The sequence below is a fragment of the Manis javanica genome, chromosome 3 (assembly GCF_040802235.1).
Source record: "Manis javanica isolate MJ-LG chromosome 3, MJ_LKY, whole genome shotgun sequence".
Lineage (NCBI taxonomy): Eukaryota > Metazoa > Chordata > Mammalia > Pholidota > Manidae > Manis > Manis javanica.
The window spans coordinates 31,149,150-31,171,007 of record NC_133158.1 but is presented as its reverse complement, the minus strand read 5'-3'; the positions used below and the strand labels follow the sequence as shown (position 1 = coordinate 31,171,007).

Genomic DNA, 21,858 nt, shown 5'->3' with positions numbered 1-21,858 from the left:
CACACCCCAAGGTCTGTGGGCTTTATTCCCTCCTTGCTGCCCCAACTCATGCCCAGAAGTCAGGATCTGGGAAACTTGTACTGTCTCCCAGTGCTCCCTCATATTAATGTACAGGCTTGTGAGGCACTGCCAGTGGTAGACAACTCTTGGTAATCAAACTGGACTTGAAACCTAAAAGGAGAGGTTATTTCCAGTAGGGTCTATTTCTTGTTCTTTTCTTCTTAACAGTATTTTCCAGACACTTAACCTCTCTGAGCCTCACTTTGTAAAAGATGGGCATAAAAGCCTCTCTGCCTCTTTGTGGTAGAGATTCAGTAAAATAATGCCTGGGACTCACTCAGCATGGGAGCCCCAGTGGTAGTGCTTGGGGAGTATGGGGGGAGCAGTCATCATGAAGCACTATCTCCCCCCGGCCTCCATCTCATTTGAGTCTCAAGTGGCCCTCAGCAAATGGTGCCAAAACCCCCTTAGGACATTCATGCCAGGTGGTTACCAGCCTCCCCTCCCCTGACCATGATTTCCACATCTGTGAAATGGGAATGCTGAACAGAATGGTCTCCACACCAGCCCCTTCTAAAAAGCTTTTGCTTCCAGGTTCCCTTTGCCTTTTCCTTCTGGTAGCTCAGGATATGAGCAGATGTAGTGAGGAGGCTCAGGGAGAAGATTTGGAAGCTTGGTGTCTGGTTTAGCCAAGAGGTATGTGACCCAGTATCATCCCCTCCAGAAATCTATGGTGATACCATGGCTGTCAGAATGGGCAAAACCTGCCAGAGTTGGGCAGAGGGGGCTCTCTGTGATTCTTGGATCTGCCTTTGCATCAGAGCCAAGTACACAGCACAAATGTCCAGCAGTGGGAATGGCAGGTGCAGCCGTCAGTAATGTGTTCAGGGACTTGGAAATGACTTCAGAAATATTGGTCACTGACAATGGATAGTCACTCAAGGCAGGGTACGGTATGATCCTCTTTAGATATCCGTCTCCTACTCTAGACAAGGAGGTAGCAATGGGGTGATTTTTGCCCACCTGCCCCCAACCTCCAGGAACATTTGGCAATGTCTAGAGACGTTTTTGATTGTCTTAACTAGGGAGGAGCTACTGGCATCCAGTGGATAGAGGCCAATGCACATGGAAACCTCCACAATAAAGAATTATGCAGCCAAAATGTCCACAGTGCCATCACTGGGAAATCCTGCCCAGTCCAGGATTTCATATGCACAGTGCCTTGCACAGTGCCTGGAATACAGTGAACATGCCATTTGTAATTTTTTAATAAATGAGTTTGTGAAAAGGTACATTTGTATTATGGATAAGTAAAATCTGGCAGAAAATACTCCTAAATGTACCAGTAAAGTGATGGGATTACTGAAGAACCTTATTTTCCTCTTTGCTTATCTGTATTTTTTAAAAATTTACACTATGGATTTATATTGCTTATATAATAAAACTTTAAGGAAAAGAAAACAGAATAATATCAGAAAGTCATGAAATAAGTACTGAGTAATTCTGTTGTAATTCATTCATTCACATACTCTGTTATCTGTTGAGCCCCCTATAAATACCAGGCATGGTTCTAGTCCTGGGGACATGACAGTAGGGAAAAAACCCAAACAGAGAAAGTTGCCTTCCTGGAGCTTACATGCTAGCAGAAGGAAACCACAAAGGACTAACTAAATAAACATATATTTATAACCCAGTAGAATAGCTGCAGGTGACAGGGGCTGTGAGGAGCACTGAAGCAGGGCTGGGGAGGCGGTGTGATGAAGGGCCTCACAGAGGGGATCTCTCTGAGGAGGTAGCTTTTGAGTAGAGGCCTGAGTGAAACTGGGGAGCAGGACATGATAAATGGACCACATGTGAATGTCATGTGTGTTTAAAACAGAGACACGTACTGCCCTTCTCTGGAAGGTTCCCGTCAAGCCTTGAGAAATGGCAGGAATTCTTATTTTGGAAATGCAGTCCTTCAAGATGCTCCCTCTGACACCTCTAAGAAGAGGCTGATGTGGGTTTCTAAGCAGTGCCTTCTTGCGAAGAGGACGGGGAGGATGCCTAGAAACATTTAAAGACTAGACCTTCAAGATTGAGGGAAAGGTTCTCTCGAGGAAGCTCACGGGTTCTCCTCCTGGGGAGGCAGCCTAGAGTTCAGCTCCCATCACTTGCCAGCCATGTAATCTTGGGCAGATTGCCTAGACTCTCTGAGCTTCAGCTCTTTCATCTGCAAAATGGCAACAATCATACCTGCCACACTGAGAAGACAGAGACTCAGAGGAGAGGATGCAAGGAAAGCTCTGGCACAGATCCTGGGCATAGGGGTGCCGTTCCCTGTATCCTTCTCTCATTCTTGCCAATCACCTGAGTTAAGGGGGCCCAGGTTGCAGTTGTGAGGAAAATAAAGTCTCCAATACCATTTTTTTTTTTCAATAATGGCAGCATAAGGACATAGCTGGGCAAAAAAGATGACATGTTGGTTTTGAGCAGATGTAAACAAATGCCACTATTTATCTTCTCTAAAAATGTCGTTGACTAATAGAAATGACCACTAAGGGGAAAGAGGTTTGGGAGGAGGAAGAGGCTTGAGCAAAGGTGTTGAGTGAGTCAGTAAGTCACCAGGTGTTTACTGAGTGCTTGCTATTTTCTGGGCAGTTCTAGATGCCAGAGATAATCCAGTAACCCAGAAGAGAGGATGGAGAGTCTCTTTGCTCATGGAATTTACACTTAGTGGCAGGACAAAGGCGTCAAACCTGTAAACAAATAGAGAAGCTAGTTTTGAGGTCATTACAAAACAAGTGATATGATAGAAAGTGATGGGGAAGCAGCATTAGGCATGGTGGTAACGGAAGCCTTCTGTGAGGAGGAAACGCTGGGGTTTGATCTGAAACGTGGGAGGGATGTAGGTATGCATCTGGGGAAAACTTTGTCCTAGGCAGGGGGAATGGCATGTGCAAAGACTCTGAGGCAGGAGCATATTAGCATGTTGGTGAGATGGAAAGAAGGCAGGTATAGAGAGTGACTGGGGAGAGGCAGGAAAGAAGCCGGAGAAGCTACCAGAGCCAGATCACATAAGTTCTCACTGGCTATAGAATGGAGCTTGTACTGGATTCTGATGACAGTGTGAACCATTGCAGGAATTTGAGCCTGGGAGGGACATGGTCTGATTTGTGCTTTGGAAAGACACATTCTGGCTGCTGTGTGAAAGCTAAGCTATTGCCAGTGGATGTACAAACAGGAGACAATTGTAAGAGACAATGGTGGCTTGGACCTGGGTGTGTCACAGGGGAGGTGGGAGGGCTCGGATTCAGGATATATTTAGAGAGAGTCCAGTAGTAGTTGCCGAGGGATTGAACACAAGGGGTGGAGGGATGAGAGGAATCAAAGATGACTTCCTGGATTTTTCCTGGGCAACTGGTTTGATGATGCCCATTTGCCAAGATGGGGAGCCTAGAGCAGAAAGGTTGGTGGGGTGGAGGGCAGAAGGATTGGTGGAGTGGAGTCCCATTCTGCTTAGGATGCCTGTTCGGTAGCCCAGCCCTGACACCTGACACGGACTCGGCAGGTGGATATGAGGGCTTGGATTCATGGGTGAGTGTTGGGAAGTCGTGGGATGGAAAGTGAGAGCCTTAGGGTTGCCCAGAAGTAAGAAGTAATAAGGAGTTACGCCAAGAGTACAGCCTCTGGGGGTTGTGATTATAGGAATATTATGTTTCTTATCTGAATATTAGCCATGAACAACACACCCGTTTCTCTCTGGAGGGAGTAGTTAGCTTGGTTCCATACAGTTTTCCAGTTTTTCGGGACTGTGATCCATGATACTGTAGCACTTGCAAATTTCCGCTGGGTACAGAAGTGCCTGTGTGCATTGGGAAGCCCTACAGAGATCCAGGGTATCACTCATAGAGCCCCCAAGATCATGTTCAGACACCTGCAGGCTGTGTCAGCCCCAACAGAAGAGGACCAAGGAATGTCTTGAGGCAAAACTCTTATTAATTCATACCTCACAACTCAAGAAATGAGCTGGACTCCATGACACCCCTCCCTGCCCCATGGGGCCTCCTCCAGCCCTCAGACTCCATCCGTGGGAGGACAGGGTAACCCCGGCACGCTCTGGAGCAGAGCACCCAGGGAGTCTGAACACCACCAGATACAAGTTCTGTAATTTCCTCAGGCCTCAGTTTCTTTATTTGCAAATTGGGAATCACTGATTCCCTCACAGGGGAAATTAAAAGAGATTAACATTTGTGAAGTTACCTGAGGTTGTTCCTGAAATATATTTAAAACAATTTACATCTTTTGTAGTCACCCACCTGAAAGCAATAGGGGATAGGGGGACAAAGCAGGGAGCCTGAGATCCCAGCACCGTTTCACTGAATAGTACTAAAATATGCTCAAGTTGGGGAAAAAATGGGGCTTAGGGTCAAGGAATCAGTTTTTCCTTCATGAGACACTGTTTAGAAATATTGTAGGGTAGGTCAGACATGCCTCAAGCATTTTCTTAGGAGTTGAGAAAGTTCTGAAAGAAATAATTCATTAGTGGCAGACTCTGCTCTATTTGTTGTTCCTTCAACACTTGGACATAGACATTTCACTGCAAGTCCCAGCATCAATCACGATGCAGTCCTTCCCAGCCATGAGACTTGTGAGTGACAGTCCCACAATACCCAGCCTCCCTGCAAGGCTTTCAAGACACCACATGGTCAGATCACTTTATGAGTCCCTTTTACCCAACAGTCCAGCAAACCAGGGTTGTGGGAAGAATACACAAGAACCTTCTGGAAGAGAGGAAATGCAACAAGCATGCACTTCATTTAAAAACAAGCAAAGTTGCTGGACAATGAAGGCCTGTCACAGACATTGAAGAAAGGGTAGTTTTGATGACTATTCTTTAAATGTTTATTAAATACCTACTATGTGCCAGGCACGGTGCTAGGACAGAACTGCAAGGCTCAGCAATCCAAGAGGCATGCTGTTCATATAAAATGCAGTGTGCATGATACCTCCTGGGGTTAAGCAGTGGCTTACCCACTGCTCACTGAGCCACTGTCCCCACGCAGGCCACCCAGCGCCTCCTCCCAGGAGTCCTGCAGAGGCCTCCATATGGATCTCCATGTCATGTGCGGTCTGGCCCTGCCACTGTGCCTCAGCCACTGTCAGCATAGCCCATCACACTCCATCTAGCCCCCCACTCTTCTGTTTGTTCTAAAATCACCAGGCTCCACCCCACCTCTGGGACTTGGCACTTGCTATCCCTTCTGCCTCCACCACTCTTCCAGATCTTACAGAACGGGCTCCTCCCCCTCATCCCATTCTTAGCTCAAATGTCACCACCTCCGGGAAGCCCTCCCTGACCACCTGAACACCCTCATCCTCCACAACACAGGAGTCCTTGATATTCTTGATAGCACATATAACTCTCTGGGATGATCTTGTTGGCTTTTTTGTTTATGTCCATGTTCATTGTCTTTCCCTGGAATGGGAGTCCCCGTTTACATGGTACAGTGGTGTCCCTGTGTATCTGCTGAACAGAAGAAGATGCAGAATCTCTGAGGACCCCCAGTCCAGAGGGGAAGCAGACAGACCAACTGTTATCAACTCGGAAGTTAATCAATGCACTGTAAAGTCTCTTACCAGCCCCCCAACCATGGACACCCTCAGCAGCCTCTGTAGCCATGCCAGCTGACACCCCTTCCCAGAACCAGGTCTCAGAGAAAACAATGACCCCAAACTAAGGATTTCTCCCTGGACCTGGTTGCCACACAGTGCTGCTCTGGAATGGGGAAGGTATTTTTAAATGTTCTTGCAAGTGCCAAAGTGTGTCTTGTTAAAAATAAGGTTTGTGTTCATTGAAATGCCGTTCAGGTTCGCCACTCTGCGGCAGTGTTTAAATTAGCCACATTGTGCGCGGAGCAACTTCTGAACAGCATGTGAATCATTTGGGGTGAAAAAGTTGGGAGTTGATATTTGCTGAAGTTAGGTCTTATTTGTGTTCTCTATTTACCTAGCAAACCCTTCTAGCACTTACTCTGTGCCAGGCGTTGTTCAGTGAGCTTTGCAAATATCAATGCCTTTAACCCTCACATGAGCCCATGGCATTCCCCATTTTACAGTTGAAGAAATCAAGGCTTTGCCCTAAAGGGAGTTTTTGCCAACATTTGGGCCACAGGGAAAACCTTACTTATAACCCATGCTGCCAAAAGCCACTCAATGTTCGTGTCCTTTTTAGGAAATTAGGAGTTCCTTGCAATGCCTAGGTAGGGAATTTCCTGCAGTATTTTCCTCCTCCTACCTGTGGACTTGGCAGCCTGTTGGGACCCTGCAGACAGATTGTCCATAATCATCATTTTAAGAGTGTCCTTCTGTGGCTCCCCATCACCCCGGCTTCTGGCCAGCCTTCACCAGCTAGCCTGTGGCCCTGCCTTGTCCCAGTTATCCGGCCTGTCCTTCCGGATTTCCTGCATGTGCTCACCTACCCCCATCCAGCTGAAACTCCTCACCCTGAATGATGCAGCTCAAACTGTGCCTCTTTCAAGAGCCTTCTGGCCTCCTCTGGCCCATTTACCCTCATCTGTAGAACTTCTCTTATGCATATAGAATCTACTTGCAACATGCAAGCTAGTCCTGTGGTATTTGTCTTTTTGCAGTTAGAGCCTGTTATTGGAATAGGGGACATGGATGGATTTGAATCCCAGCTCTGTTGCCTACTGGTTACATGACCTTGAGCAAAGTCCATTAAACTCTGAGCCTCAGTTTGCATAGCCATAAAATGGGCATAACAGTAGTTCCGAAGCTCCTTTGGGGTTGTTATGAAGATGTAACAAAATAATACATACAAAATCTCATAGTTTGCACTTAAGGTATGGCAGAGGTTAGCAAACTTTTTCTGTAAAGAGCCATTTTTAGGCTTGTATTTTAGACTTTGCAGGTCAGACAAGTTCTGTTGCAGCTTGTCAGTGCTGCTGTTATAGTGTGTGAGCAGCCATAGGCAATACATAAACAAGAGAGTATGACCATGTCCAAATAAAATTGTATTTACAAAAACAGATCGCAGCCAGATTTGACCCGCAGGCTGTAGTTTGCCAACACCTGGTCTGTGAAGCAACCTTTGTTATGATTATCTCTGTGATGCTGTAGAGGATCAGAAAAGAGAAAGCTCTCACTTCTCTCTCAGGCCTGAAAGTTTCTGTGAAGAGTAAGGCATGGGAGCAGGGAGCAGGCGCTGTGAACAGGGATGAGGCCCCCAAATTCAAAAACAGAGGGTTGGGGGAGGAGGCTCAATGTGCAGGGGTATCATGGGAAGGAACCTAGAAGTGTCAGTTTGGGTCAGGTGAGGCTAACTTGAATGTCACACTCGTCATGGAATCACAACTTCCCTCATGTGAAAAGTATTTACGTAGCACCTACTATGTGCCTCACACTGCTGTGTACTGAGGCTACAAGAAGAGAAAGACAGAAACCTCCTAACCTCATAAGAGCTTAGGTTCCAGTAGAGGAGGGAAGCTCCCCTGGGGTCACATAGCCGGTAAATATCCTCTGGGTTCTGCATTCCAAGGTTACTGTTTTTGCAGGAGAATGATGCCAGGATTTGGGTTCCCACTGACCTGGACTTGAGTTCTACACCCCGACCATCCGGCCCTGTCAGTTTTATGAGCCTCAGTCTCCCTAACTGTAACATGAGGCCTATGATCCATGCTCCCCATTGTAGGATGGTTGGGACCTCAATCTGTCCTTGCTATTAGAGTCCCCAGGTTGTGGCTTCATGGTCTCCCAGGGCTTCCCTGTACCCAGGGTACCAGAACTCTTGTCAGGGGGTGCTAGTGTTCTTGTCAAGCTAAATGAAATGATTTCTGCTGCATTTATGGGAGGTGACAGGGTGGGGTGGCCTTTTGGGGCAGACTTTCTGGGTCTCCCTCTGTGAGCATCCCAGAGTGAAGGGAAGCAACAGAGATACCTCCATGTACCTGGGAGACAGGTCCTGTTCTGAGCACCATTGCAGCGTTACCTCCATGAGCTTGAAGTCCCTCCTTATTCCCGTTTTACAGAGCAAGAAACCCAGACCAGAGAGAATGAGAAGTGCCCCCTCTCCAGTAGGCTTGGACTGATCCATAGCAGTCATTGATTGAGAATTCACTAGGAGCCAGGTACAGTCTCTTTTCTATTCTCAAAGGCCCCTGTGAGGCAGGGATGACCCTTCCTGTCTCACATGCACTCACTATCTCTTTCTGTCATTGAATAATATTGCACAGCAAATTAAAGTGTACAGCAGGATGGATTTTTACCTCTATTCATATCTGTGCAGCCACCACCCAGATCCAGTTATAACACATTTCCCTGGTGGGGGGATCCCTTGGGAATCTTCCCAGTTAGTCCCTCTACACCAACCCAGAGACAACCACCTCTTCGACTTCTATCACCATGGACTGGTTCTGCCTACTCTTGAACCTGTATCAATAGAATCACATAGTTTTGTTCTCTGTCAAGTCTGGCTCCTTTCACCCAACACATCTTGTGCGATTCCTCCATGTTGTTTCAGACATGTGTTGTCTGTCCTTTAACAGGGCTGGGTAGTATTCCACTGTGTGACCCCATCACAAGTTGTTATCTGCTGTCTGATGAGTGGACATTTGGAGAGTTTCCAGTTTTAAGCTATTGTGAATTAAGTCTCTATGAATATTCATGTCATGTCTTTGTGTGAACGTAAATTTTCATTTCTATCACTCAAAGTGGGATTGTTGGGCCACAGGGTAGGTATAGATTCAGCTTTAGAAACTGTCAGACCCTTTTTCAAAATGGGTATTCCATGTCACACTCCCACTAGCAATGTGTGAGAGTTCCTGTCGCTCCACACTCTCATCAATGCTTATAAAGTCAGTCGTTTTCATTTTAGCCACTCTGGTGGGTGTATAATCATAGCCATTTCATGGAAGCAGCAACTGAGGCTCAGAAATGCTTAGCCCCTTGCCCCAAACTGCTAATGTCAGAGCAGGGACTCCGGCTCTGTGAGATTCTGGGACTGTGTCATAGCCAGAGTTCAGGGAACAGGGCTCAGGACAGACTCAGAATGGAAGAGGTGATTGTAAATGTTTTCTGAACATGAAGTGGATGGTTGAAAACTGGAGCGCTCCTCAGTGACAGTAGTGGGCCAAGGCAGTGCTCATCCTCCTGTGGCACAGTGCCTTGGGTCCCCTCCAGCATCCCAGGGAGAGTCCTGGGCTCCCTGGTAACCCTGTTCTTCCCAGCCATGCTGCCAGGAACGCATCCCCATGAGCTTGCCAGGAAAGACTGTTCTTTTGCGAGTTGGCAAGACAGTCTACATTCTGTAGCCCAGGGCTCTCCTGGAGTCCCCTTCCAAGGGACTCTTCTGTCTCCCAAAACACTGATTGTTCCTCTCAGGAAAACAACCTGTTCTGAGGGTGAGAGATTAATGAGCATACGGGGGCTGCTGGCTACTCCTGGTTGGCTCTGGCCCAGCCTCAGGTGTCTAGAGTCCTATATACTCCTGGGTATACCTTAGGAGTTATGGCTGGGAGTTAGGACACCAAAAGTCCAAGATCCTAGACCAGATCTGCTACTGTCTTGCTGGATGACATCAAGAAAGAAGCCTTCGCTCTCTGAGCCCCTGTCTTGTGCATAAAATGGAGAGACTGGCTAAGAATTGGTAGAGGCTGCGGTGGTGTCTGGAGCTGGATAGCCTCTCTCAGTCTTTCCTATGGCACCTTGGTGGATTTGCCTTACTGTGGACCAGCCAACCTAGTGGTTCTCTAGTTCTGCTGTACATATGATTCTCCTGTGGATCTTGTTAAATACAGATTCTGACTCAGTGGGACTGGGGTGGAGGCTGGGATCCTGGATTTATGTCAGACTCTCAGGTGTTGCTGAGGACCATGTTGAGTAGTAAGAACCTAGGCACCCATCCTCTCATCTGTGTATTTCTTTAAATCACATTTTTTTAAAGTTAGATTTATTCTAACCAGTAACATAAATGGACCACTAGTTTAAAGTACCAAACAAATGTTTTGCCACACACCTAATAAAATGGACATATTAACTGTTGATGTAAAGATGGCCTCTCAGGTTATGCCAAGCTCATCTCCAGCTCTCCAAATGGACGCTGGCCCTTTAAATAACCACTCTAATTGAACTTGGCCTGGGTAATAAGATGAAATCAGCCAGGAAACCTCATGCCCACGAAGAGGACATTTGCAGAGCTGCACCAAGACTCATCAAGTCCTCCCTTTTCTCTGGTTGCAGTCCATCCATTCAAGGAAGTCAGCACAGGATCTAAGGTACCTCTGGAGGCTGGACGGTCAGGAGACCTGGATTTGAGGCTTCACTCTATCCAGCAACCTGGGCAAAGCCTCGGCTTCCTCATCTGTAAAATTGGCACATTAGCAGCTCTCAGGGTACAAAGCCATTGTGCAGAAAAAATTACACAGTCCATATGAAGCACCTCATGAAGCATTCAGAAACACTGTTTTTTAATCATGGGCCTTGTGGGCATGAGGGACCTGGGTGTGTCCCAGCCCTGCAGACCCTGAGAGGCAGGCCCAGGCGTTGGCAGACATCCCCTTGTGAGCTGACAATAGGATCTGCTGCATCTGTGTGCCTTACAAGGGATAGGCGAGCCACCCCCAGGTCTCCCACACCCACACAGCCCTCCTGTCTACCCACCCTGGTTTATCCTCCACATGCCTCCACCACCTCTCAGACCTGTTTATTCTGTTAAAATTATTATTGTAAGAACAAAACTCATGTACCAGATGGTTTCACTGTGGAATTTTATCAAACATTCAGTGAAGACCTAATACCCATTCTCCTTAAAGTTTTCCAAAAAGCATAAGAGGAGGGAATACTTCCAAACTCATTTTACGAGGCCAACATCACTTTAATACCTAAATCAGACAAAGACACCACAAAAAAAGAAAATTACAGACTAATTCCTTGATGAACATAGATGCAAAAATACTCAACAGAATATTAGCAAACTGAATTCAAAAATACATCAGTAAGATCATCCATCATGATCAAGTGGGATTCATCCCAGGGATGCAAGGATGGTACAACATTTGAAAATCCATCAACATCATCCACTACATCAATAAAATGGACAAAAATCACATGATCTTCTGACAGATGCTGGAAAAGCATTCAAAGAAATTCAACACCCATTCATGATAAAAACTCTCAACAAAATGGGTATAGAGGGCAAGTACCTCAACATAATAAAGGCCATATATGACAAACCCACAGCCAACATTATACTTAACAGTGAGAAGCTGAAAGCTTTTCCTTTAAGATCAGGAAGAAGACAAGGATGCCTGCTCTCCCCACTTTTATTCAACATAGTTCTAGAGGTCCTCGCCACAGCAATCAGACAACACAAAGAAATAAAAGGCATCCAGATTGGTAAAGAAGAAGTCAAACCGTTCCTGTTTGCAGATAACATGATATTGCACATAAAAAATCCTAAAAAATCCATCCCCAAACTACTAGATATGATATCTGAATTCAGCAAAGCTGCAGGATACACAATCAATACACAGAAATCTGTTGCATTCCTATACACTAACAATGAAATAGGAGAAAGAAATATCAGGAAAACAATTCCATTCACAATTGCATCAAACAGAATAAAATGCCTAGGAATAAACCTAACCAAGGAAATGAAAGACTTATACTCTGAAAACTACAAGACTCTTATGAGAGAAATTAAAGAAGAAACCAATAAATGAAAACATACCCAATGCTCATGGATAGGAAGAACTAATATTGTCAAAATGGCCATCCTGCCTAAAGCAATCTACAGATTCAATGCAATCCCTATCAAAATACCAACAGCATTCTTCAATGAACTAGAGTAAACAGTTCTAAAATTCATATGGAACCAGAAAAGACCCCAAATAGCTAAAGCAATCCTGAGAAGGAAGAATAAAGCTGGAGGGATTATGCTCCCTGACTTCAAGCTCTACTACAAAGCCACAGTAATCAAGACAATTTGGTACTGGCACAAGAACAGACCCATAGACCAATGGAACAGACTACAGAGCCCAGATATAAACCCAAGCAATTAATATATGATAAAGGAACCATGGATATACAATGGGGAAATGACAGCCTCTTCAACAGCTCATGTTTGCAAAACCGGACAGCTACATGTAAGAGAATGAAACAGGATTATTGTCTAACCCCATACACAAAAGTAAACTCAAAATGGATCAAAGACTTGAATGTAAGTCATGAAACCATAAAACTCTGAGAAAAAAACATAGGCAAAAATCTCTTGGACATAAACATGAGCAACTTCTTTATTGACATATCTCCACAGGCAAGGGAAACAAAAGCAAAAATGAACAAGTGGGATTACATCAAACTAAAAACCTTCTGTACAGGAAAGGATACCATCAGTAGAACAAAAAGAAATCCTACAATATGGGAGAATAAATTCATAAAATGACATATCTGGTAAGGGTTTGACATCCAAATTATATAAAGAGCTCACACACCTCAACAAACAAAAAGCAAATAAGCCAATTAAAAAATGAGCAGGGGAGCCGAACAGACACTTCTCCAAAGAAGAAATTCAGATGGCCAACAGGCACATGAAAAGATGCTCCACATTGCTAATCATCAGGGAAATGCACATTAAAACCACAATGAGATATTGGTTAGGATGGCCAACATCCAAAAGACAAACAACAACAAATGTTGGTGAGGATGTGGAGAAAGGGTAACCCTCCTACACTGCTGGTGGGAATATAAACTAGTTCAACCATGGTAGAAAGCAGTACGGAGTTTCCTCAAAAAACTAAAAATAGAAATACCATTTGGCCCAGGAACTCCATTCCTAGGAATTTACCCTAAGAATGCAGAGCCCAGTTTCAAAAACACATATGCAGCCCTATGTTTATTGCAGCACTATTTACAATAGCCAAGATGTGGAAGCAACCTAAGTGTCCATCAGTAGATGAATGGATAAAGAAGATGTGGTACCATAAACACAATGGAATATTATCCAGCCATAAGAAGAAAACAGATCCTTCCATTTGCAACAACATGGATGGAGCTAGATGAAATAATGCTCAGTGAAATAAGCCAGGCAGAGAAAGACAAGTATCAAACGACTTCACTCATTTGTGGAGTATAAGAACAAACCAAAAATTGAAGGAACAAAACAGCAGCAGACTCACAGAACCCAAGAATGGACTAACAGTTACCAAAGGTAAAGGGACTGGGGAGGATGGGTGGGAAGGGAGGGATACGGGGGAAGAGGGGGCATTATGATTAGCAGACATTAAGTGGGGCATGGGGAGGGCTGTGCAACACAGAGAAGACAAGTCGTGAGTCTATAGCATCTTACTACGCTGATGGACAGTGACTGTAAAGGGGTATGTGGTGGGGACTTGATAATAGGGGGAGTCTAGTAACCATAATGTTTCTCATGTAATTGTACATTAATAATACCAAAAAAATTCTAATTACAATGTCTATAGCAGCATAACACTTAGTTTGATTGTGTATGTAAGTGGTTCTGGGCCCTATAATGTAGGATGTTATCCTTTCTCATATAAACTGCACAGGGTTGGCAGTATTACCATGCCCATTTTATAGATAAGAACATTCTGAAATGAATCAAAGTTAAAAAAGTATAATACAAAATTGGTTGTAGCTCATAATGATATCCTTATAATAATAGATTACCAAAAAAAAAAAAAAGGCCAGACAGGAATACAAAATCCGATAGTGGTCGTATATTTGATTTTATTTAAAAAACTTTCTATAATGTTGATTTTTTTACTTTGTAAATTTAGGCAGTGTGGGATATTAGAAAATAATCAGACAGACCCGACCCAAACCCTAGCTCTGGGACTTGCCAACCATGTGGCACTGAATGAGTCATTCCGGGTATTTAAGCCTGAGTTTCCTGTTAGAGAAATGTGATATTTTGGGTGATTATTAGTTTTTCATTTATCTTTGCCTCTAATCTCTAGCTATTCTTTAGGTTCCACTACACTTATAGTACTTGCAAAACAGGGAGAAAAGATATTTAAAAATACAATCTACTTTACATGATGTTTTAAGATTAAATTAGGTAATGAGTGTAAGGAATCTGGCAGAGCTTACAATAATAATTTATTTTTGCAATTTTTTAATTTTGATATCATTCATGTACAATTACTTGAACATTATGGTTACTAGATTCCACCCATTATCAAGTCCCCCCCACCACATACCCCATTACAATCACTGTCCATCAGCGTAGTAAGATGCTATAGAATCACGACTTGTCTTCTCTGTGTTGCACAGCCCTCCCCATGCCCCACTTAATGTCTGCTAATCATAATGCCCCCTCTTCCCCCGTATCCCTCCCTTCCCACCCATCCTCCCCAGTCCCTTTACCTTTGGTAACTGTTAGTCCATTCTTGGGTTCTGTGAGTCTGCTGCTGTTTTGTTCCTTCAATTTTTGGTTTGTTCTTATACTCCACAAATGAGTGAAGTCGTTTGATACTTGTCTTTCTCTGCCTGGCTTATTTCACTGAGCATTATTTCATCTAGCTCCATCCATGTTGTTGCAAATGGAAGGATCTGTTTTCTTCTTATGGCTGGATAATATTCCATTGTGTTTATGGTACCACATCTTCTTTATCCATTCATCTACTGATGGACACTTAGGTTGCTTCCACATCTTGGCTATTGTAAATAGTGCTGCAATAAACATAGGGCTGCATATGTGTTTTTGAAACTGGGCTCTGCATTCTTAGGGTAAATTCCTAGGAATGGAGTTCCTGGGCCAAATGGTATTTCTATTTTTAGTTTTTTGAGGAAACTCCGTACTGCTTTCTACCATGGTTGAACTAGTTTATATTCCCACCAGCAGTGTAGGAGGGTTACCCTTTCTCCACATCCTCACCAACATTTGTTGTTGTTTGTCTTTTGGATGTTGGCCATCCTAACCAATATCTCATTGTGGTTTTAATGTGCATTTCCCTGATGATTAGCAATGTGGAGCATCTTTTCATGTGCCTGTTGGCCATCTGAATTTCTTCTTTGGAGAAGTGTCTGTTCGGCTCCCCTGCTCATTTTTTAATTGGCTTATTTGCTTTTTGTTTGTTGAGGTGTGTGAGCTCTTTATATAATTTGGATGTCAAACCCTTACCAGATATGTCATTTTATGAATTTATTCTCCCATATTGTAGGATTTCTTTTTGTTCTACTGATGGTATCCTTTCCTGTACAGAAGGTTTTTAGTTTGATGTAATCCCACTTGTTCATTTTTGCTTTTGTTTCCCTTGCCTGTGGAGATATGTCAATAAAGAAGTTGCTCATGTTTATGTCCAAGAGATTTTTGCCTATGTTTTTTTCTCAGAGTTTTATGGTTTCATGACTTACATTCAAGTCTTTGATCCATTTTGAGTTTACTTTTGTGTATGGGGTTAGACAATAATCCTGTTTCATTCTCTTACATGTAGCTGTCCGGTTTTGCAAACATGAGCTGTTGAAGAGGCTGTCATTTCCCCATTGTATATCCATGGTTCCTTTATCATATATTAATTGCTTGGGTTTATATCTGGGCTCTGTAGTCTGTTCCATTGGTCTATGGGTCTGTTCTTGTGCCAGTACCAAATTGTCTTGATTACTGTGGCTTTGTAGTAGAGCTTGAAGTCAGGGAGCATAATCCCTCCAGCTTTATTCTTCCTTCTCAGGATTGCTTTAGCTATTTGGGGTCTTTTCTGGTTCCATATGAATTTTAGAACTGTTTACTCTAGTTCATTGAAGAATGCTGTTGGTATTTTGATAGGGATTGCATTGAATCTGTAGATTGCTTTAGGCAGGATGGCCATTTTGACAATATTAGTTCTTCCTATCCATGAGCATTGGGTATGTTTTCATTTATTGGTTTCTTCTTTAATTTCTCTCATAAGAGTCTTGTAGTTTTCAGAGTATAAGTCTTTCATTTCCTTGGTTAGGTTTATTCCTAGGCATTTTATTCTGTTTGATGCAATTGTGAATGGAATTGTTTTCCTGATATTTCTTTCTCCTATTTCATTGTTAGTGTATAGGAATGCAACAGATTTCTGTGTATTGATTGTGTATCCTGCAGCTTTGCTGAATTCAGATATCATATCTAGTAGTTTGGGGATGGATTTTTTAGGATTTTTTATGTGCAATATCATGTTATCTGCAAACAGGAACGGTTTGACTTCTTCTTTACCAATCTGGATGCCTTTTATTTCTTTGTGTTGTCTGATTGCTGTGGCGAGGACCTCTAGAACTATGTTGAATAAAAGTGGGGAGAGCAGGCATCCTTGTCTTCTTCCTGATCTTAAAGGAAAAGCTTTCAGCTTCTCACTGTTAAGTATAATGTTGGCTGTGGGTTTGTCATATATGGCCTTTATTATGTTGAGGTACTTGCCCTCTATACCCATTTTGTTGAGAGTTTTTATCATGAATGGGTGTTGAATTTCTTTGAATGCTTTTCCAGCATCTGTCAGAAGATCATGTGATTTTTGTCCTTTTTATTGATGTAGTGGATGATGTTGATGGATTTTCAAATGTTGTACCATCCTTGCATCCCTGGGATGAATCCCACTTGATCATGATGGATGATCTTACTGATGTATTTTTGAATTCAGTTTGCTAATATTCTGTTGAGTATTTTTGCATCTATGTTCATCAAGGAATTAGTCTGTAATTTTCTTTTTTTGTGGTGTCTTTGTCTGATTTAGGTATTAAAGTGATGTTGGCCTCGTAAAATGAGTTTGGAAGTATTCCCTCCTCTTATGCTTTTTGGAGAACTTTAAGGAGAATGGGTATTTGGTCTTCACTAAATATTTGATAAAATTCAGCAGTGAAACTATCTGGTCCAGGGATTTTGTTCTTAGGTAGTTTTTTTTATTACCAGTTCAATTTCTTTGCTGGTAATTGATCTGTTCACATTTTCTGTTTCTCACTGGGTCAGCCTTAGAAGGTTATATTTTTCTAGAAAGTTGCCCATTTATTCTAGGTTATCCAGTTTGTTAGCATATAATTTTTTATAGTGTTCTTTCATAATTCTTTGTATTTCTTTGTTGTCCATAGGGATTTTTCCTTTCTCATTTCTGATTCCGTTTATGTATGTGGATTCTCTTTTTTTCTTAATAAGTCTGACTAGGGGTATCTATTTTATTTATTTTCTTGAAGAACTAGCTCCTGCTTTCATTGATTCTTTCTATTGTTTTGTATTCTCAATTTTATTTATTTCTGCTTTAATCTTTATTATGTCCCTCCTTCTACTGACTTTGGGCTTCATTTGTTCTTCCTTCTCTAATTTCATTAATTGTGAGTTTAGACTGTTCATTTGTAATTGTTCTTCTTTCCTGAGGTATGCCTGTATTGCAATATATTTCCTTCTTAGCACAGCCTTTGCTGCATCCCACAGATTTTGTGGTGTTGTATGATTGCTGTCATTTCTCTCCATATATTGCTTGATCTCTCTTTTTATTTGGACATTGATCCATTGATTATTTAGGAGCATGTTATTAAGCCTCTGTGTGTTTGTGGGATTTTTCATTTTCTTTCAGTAATTTATTTCTAGTTTCATACCTTTGTGATCTGAGAAGCTGGTTGATACAATTTCAATCTTTTTTAATTTACTGAGCTTCTTTTTGTGGCCTAGTATATGATCTATTCTTGAAAATGTTCCATGTGCACTTGAGAAGAATGTGTATTCTGTTGCTTTTGGATGGAGTGTTCTGTAGATGTCCATTAGGTCCATCTGTTCTAAATACGTTGTTCACTGCCTCTGTCTCTTTATTTGTTTTTTATCTGGTTGATCTGTCCTTTGGAGTGAATGGTGTGTTGAAGTCTCCTAAAATGAATGCATTGCATTCTGTTTCCCCCTTTAATTCTGTTAGTATTTGTTTCACCTATGTAGGTGATCCTGTGCTGGGTGCATAGATATTTATAATGGTTATATCCTCTTGTTGGACTGATCCCTTTATCATTATGTAATATCCTTATTTGTCTGTTGTTACTTTCTTTGTTTTGAAGTCTATTTTGTCTGATACAAGTACTGCAGCTCCTACTTTTTTCTCCCTATTAGTTGCATTAAAAATGTTTTTCCATCCCTTTACTTTCAGTGTGTGTATGTCTTTGGGTTTGAAGTGAGTCTCTTGTAGGCAGTATATAGATGGGTCTTGTTTTTTTATTCATTCAGTGACTCTGACTCTACATCTTTTGATTGGTGCATTCAGACCATTTAGATTTAGGGTGATTATCAATAGGTATGTACTTATTGCCATTGCAGGCTTTAGATTCGTGCTTACCAAAAGTTCAATGTAATTAGGATTTTTAATCACCATGCCATAGAACATCTAGTCTAGGTACCATGATTTATTGAACCACTTCTATGTCACTGGACAGTGAGGGGGCTTGTAAATTTTTGTTAGAAATAACACTGTAATGTGCTGGAATATGGCTTCGCATGTACTTTATGTGGCTGCTTCCAGCATCCAGTGGAATGGTCAAATTCTCCTCAAGTGCGCACTTGAGAGCTCCATACACCTAGGTAGAAGAACACAGCAGGGAACATTTATTGATCACCAATGGTGTACATAGTGTCAGAATCAATATTCCCATTTTATAGATGAGGAAAACTGAGGCTCTGGCAAAAAGAAACACAAAGAAAATCACCTGCTTTTTATTAGCTAAGACTCTTGATTACTGACACTGTCATTTTTCTTAACTTGACACTTTAAAAAAAAAATCAAACAAAAACTCCTTTAAAGGTTTTAAAAGAAAATGAATTCCACATGCCCTCCAACATCTCTTTGGGGATAAATTCAGGAGTAGCTCACCCCTTAAACTTCTCATTCCCTAGCCCTGGCTGTGAAGACTTGGAAGGCTGGGAGGAGGCTCAATTACAAAAATCTGAAGGACTCCAAGAAAGAATTCTTGTGCAGCTTCTTGTCGCCTGATGCAAGTCCAGTGGTGTGGGGAATGGGGAAGTGGGGACATGAAGAGGCTGGTGTGGGCGTGGGACTGGGCTTGGGGAACACCGGCTATCCTCTCCCTCTGCACCCCTCACTGTGTGACTTTGGACAAGCCCATTTGCCCCTCTGGGCCTTGGTTTCCCCACCTGCTTCATGATCCTTAAAGAGAATTCGAGCTCTGACATTTGGTGTTTTTAACAATGAAGTGAAACAAGCATAGTGTTTTCAGTTATTTCCTTAAGGTTCTCAATTAATATGAACATGGAAGAGAGAGTAGGGTGAGGAGTCAGGGAGCTTTTGCCTGTATTCCATATGTTTGTGTATTGTGGAATGTGTTTATGCCCTAAGCTAGAAGAAGTCCATTAAAAGGAAAGAAAGGGGTCTGGCCCCTGCTTTGAGCTTCTGAGGTTCTTTCTGAGGCCTCCATGGTCTTGGTGACTCTGTGGCCTCCCTCCTGTTTCATTCCTAGATATACGCACAGCAGAACACTCTTGACTCTGTCCCCACTCGGGTTGTGTCACCACCCTCCTGCACTACAAAACCTCCTTTTCCACTTACGACAGACTTTGAATAGGGAGTCTGCTCAACTCTTAAGTCAGAAATATAATAACAGCCCACAAGATGAGTTGGTGTTTACAGAGCGCATGCTCTGTTTACAGGCCTGTGCTGTTTTGCACACATTCTCTTCCTTTGTCCTCTCAGGGGGTAGTCCTGCTATCATGCCACTTTCACAGGGCAGAGACTCCATTCAGAGGGGCCAGCTCTTGCCAGTCCTTAGTAGATCCTAAATTTGGGCAGTCTGGGTACAGTGCCCATACCCTTAGTGACATCACTAGGTGCATGAGACTCAGAGGAATGACTGCAGGGCAGCCTGGGCAATGGGAAGGCTGCTCAGAAATGGGGCATGTATGCTGGGCCCTTAGGGAGTGTCCACCGCACCCTGGAGGAGAAGAAGAGCTGGACCAAGGTGGCTGGAACACAGCAGTCTTAGGGAGCGGGGTGCTTGGTGGAAAGTGTGTCAAAGGCACAGCTGAGGATGGGTGCAGTGCTAGAAAGAGGAGGTGGACTGAAAGTCAATAGAAGAGAAGGTACTTATGGGGAGGGCCCCCTGCCTAGCCTGTTCTGAGAATGCCTGCAGCCAGGCAATTCCCCAGGCGGAGGACTGAATGAATCTGCTCTAGGGAAATTCACCAGACCCCAAAGAAACACCCATGGACACTGCTATCTTGGGGCCTCCCAGACCACAGCCCACCTCAGCACCTTCAGCAAAGCCCACCTTTCACTGATCATCCCCACCCAACAGACCTCCCAGACGTCCAGGCTCAGAAAGCAGCTGAAGGAAGCAGAGACCAAAACAGAGAAACTGGGAGAAAATAGAGACTATGCAGGAAGCAGAAGATAACTTCCCCAAGCCACTATAATTAACAGCTCAGAGACAAAAGATACTGCCACCATGAAACAGAGAGACAATAACAGGGCCATTGTGAGAACAAAAGGGACTCATGGAAACTAACATTTTAAAGTCACAGAAACAACTATTTCAACAGGATTTGCGATGGGGGAAAGCAGGCAGAATCTAGCTAGGGAATGGATGTTTGGGGAAGAGCTGGTAAGAGAGCAGAAAAGGCTTCTGGGTATGAGCAGGTAAGCTTGGGAAGAGCCAGTACCTATTGTGCTGACAGCTGACAGAGGAAAACAGGTTGTGGGAGGCCAGTACTAGATGCATTTTAGATGAGTTGGACTGGAGGGAGATCCACCAGCGAAGAAACAAAGGGTTGAAGCCCAGTGAGTGGAAGCTGTTACTCTCAGAGTTTGGAACCTGGCACCTCATAGGGCATCTCTACCTGAGCCAGATCTTCAAAGGGAAACCCCAACCCAGCCTCTGAGAGGCTTGTTAACTATACAGATTCCCAGGCCTGCTGGATCAAAACTTGGGGAGGGGGGACTATGCATTTCAGTAAGCTCCCCTGGGCGTCTGATACAGACCAAAGGTTGAGACCCACTGGTCTCAGGAGTAGGTGGTAAACAGGGATCCAGGGAAGAAATGGAGAAGTCAGGATGAAGGGAGCAAACAGGAAGTCGAGGAAGGATCAAACCCAGGAGGACACTGTGTGGCATGCGCCGCCATCCCAGTGCCCTGAAATGATTCCTGATTTCAAAATAGCAACAGCTCCTTGACATTCAGCAACAAAAATCACTGATTCAGGATGCAATTAACATAGACATTCAAGCAATTATTCATTGCATTACTAACATGTAGCAGTAATCAAAATGGCCTTTTAATATGTATTTTTTCTTTTAATTAACCCTGTCCAAAACTGGAGTAAAGATCCCATGCAAAAATATATTGAGCTTAATTTTTTTTTTAAAGTGGGAGGAGGGGGGAAAAAATTGTATCTCCTTATCACCATGTCAGAGGAACTTTGTGTGTTGGTTGGTGTCTTACTCTCATGGTCTGAGATGCACAAGGAATCCCCAAAGCCAGTCTGCAGGTGCTTGCAATTCCATTAGCGATCAGATGAAGCCTTGTTGTGTCCCTGTCTGTTGCAGACTAGACAGAGCACTGGACTAGGAGTCAAGAGACCTAGTTTCCAGTTTTAGCCCTGTCACCAAGCAACTGACTGATCTTGGGGTCACCTCTCTGTGTCTTAGTTTCTCACAATGAGGGGATTGAAATTAAACACTATTTAACAGTCTTCCAGCTCTGACATTATTTTCCATATCATTTCACCACTACAAATGCCCCTTCAGCTCTTTAGCGTGAATGAGCCTATGCCCCTTCTTTTAGGAAATGAGCAGAGGCCAGTCATAATCACTCCAGAGCAATTCACCTGGGGACTTAATTCATCACCCTTGAAGTGTAGTTGGAGTGTATAGTTTCACCACACATCTCCTCCTGCCC

The 21,858-nt window shown here is 43.3% G+C and overlaps 1 protein-coding gene across 12 annotated transcripts in view; it reads left to right on the top strand.

Annotated features, from left to right (window-relative positions):
* ATP2B2 (ATPase plasma membrane Ca2+ transporting 2) overlaps nt 1-21,858 on the top strand; it is a 358,301-nt gene that overhangs the window by 97,935 nt on the left and 238,508 nt on the right. For 5 of the 12 annotated variants that reach the window (XM_037000330.2, XM_073231035.1, XM_073231028.1 and 2 more), the window contains exon 2: nt 8,031-8,129. The exons of the other annotated variants lie outside the window; for them this stretch is intronic. The gene's annotated coding sequence lies outside the window, so the exon portion shown is untranslated. The remainder of the gene's footprint in view (nt 1-8,030; nt 8,130-21,858) is intronic. 12 annotated transcript variants of the gene reach the window in all.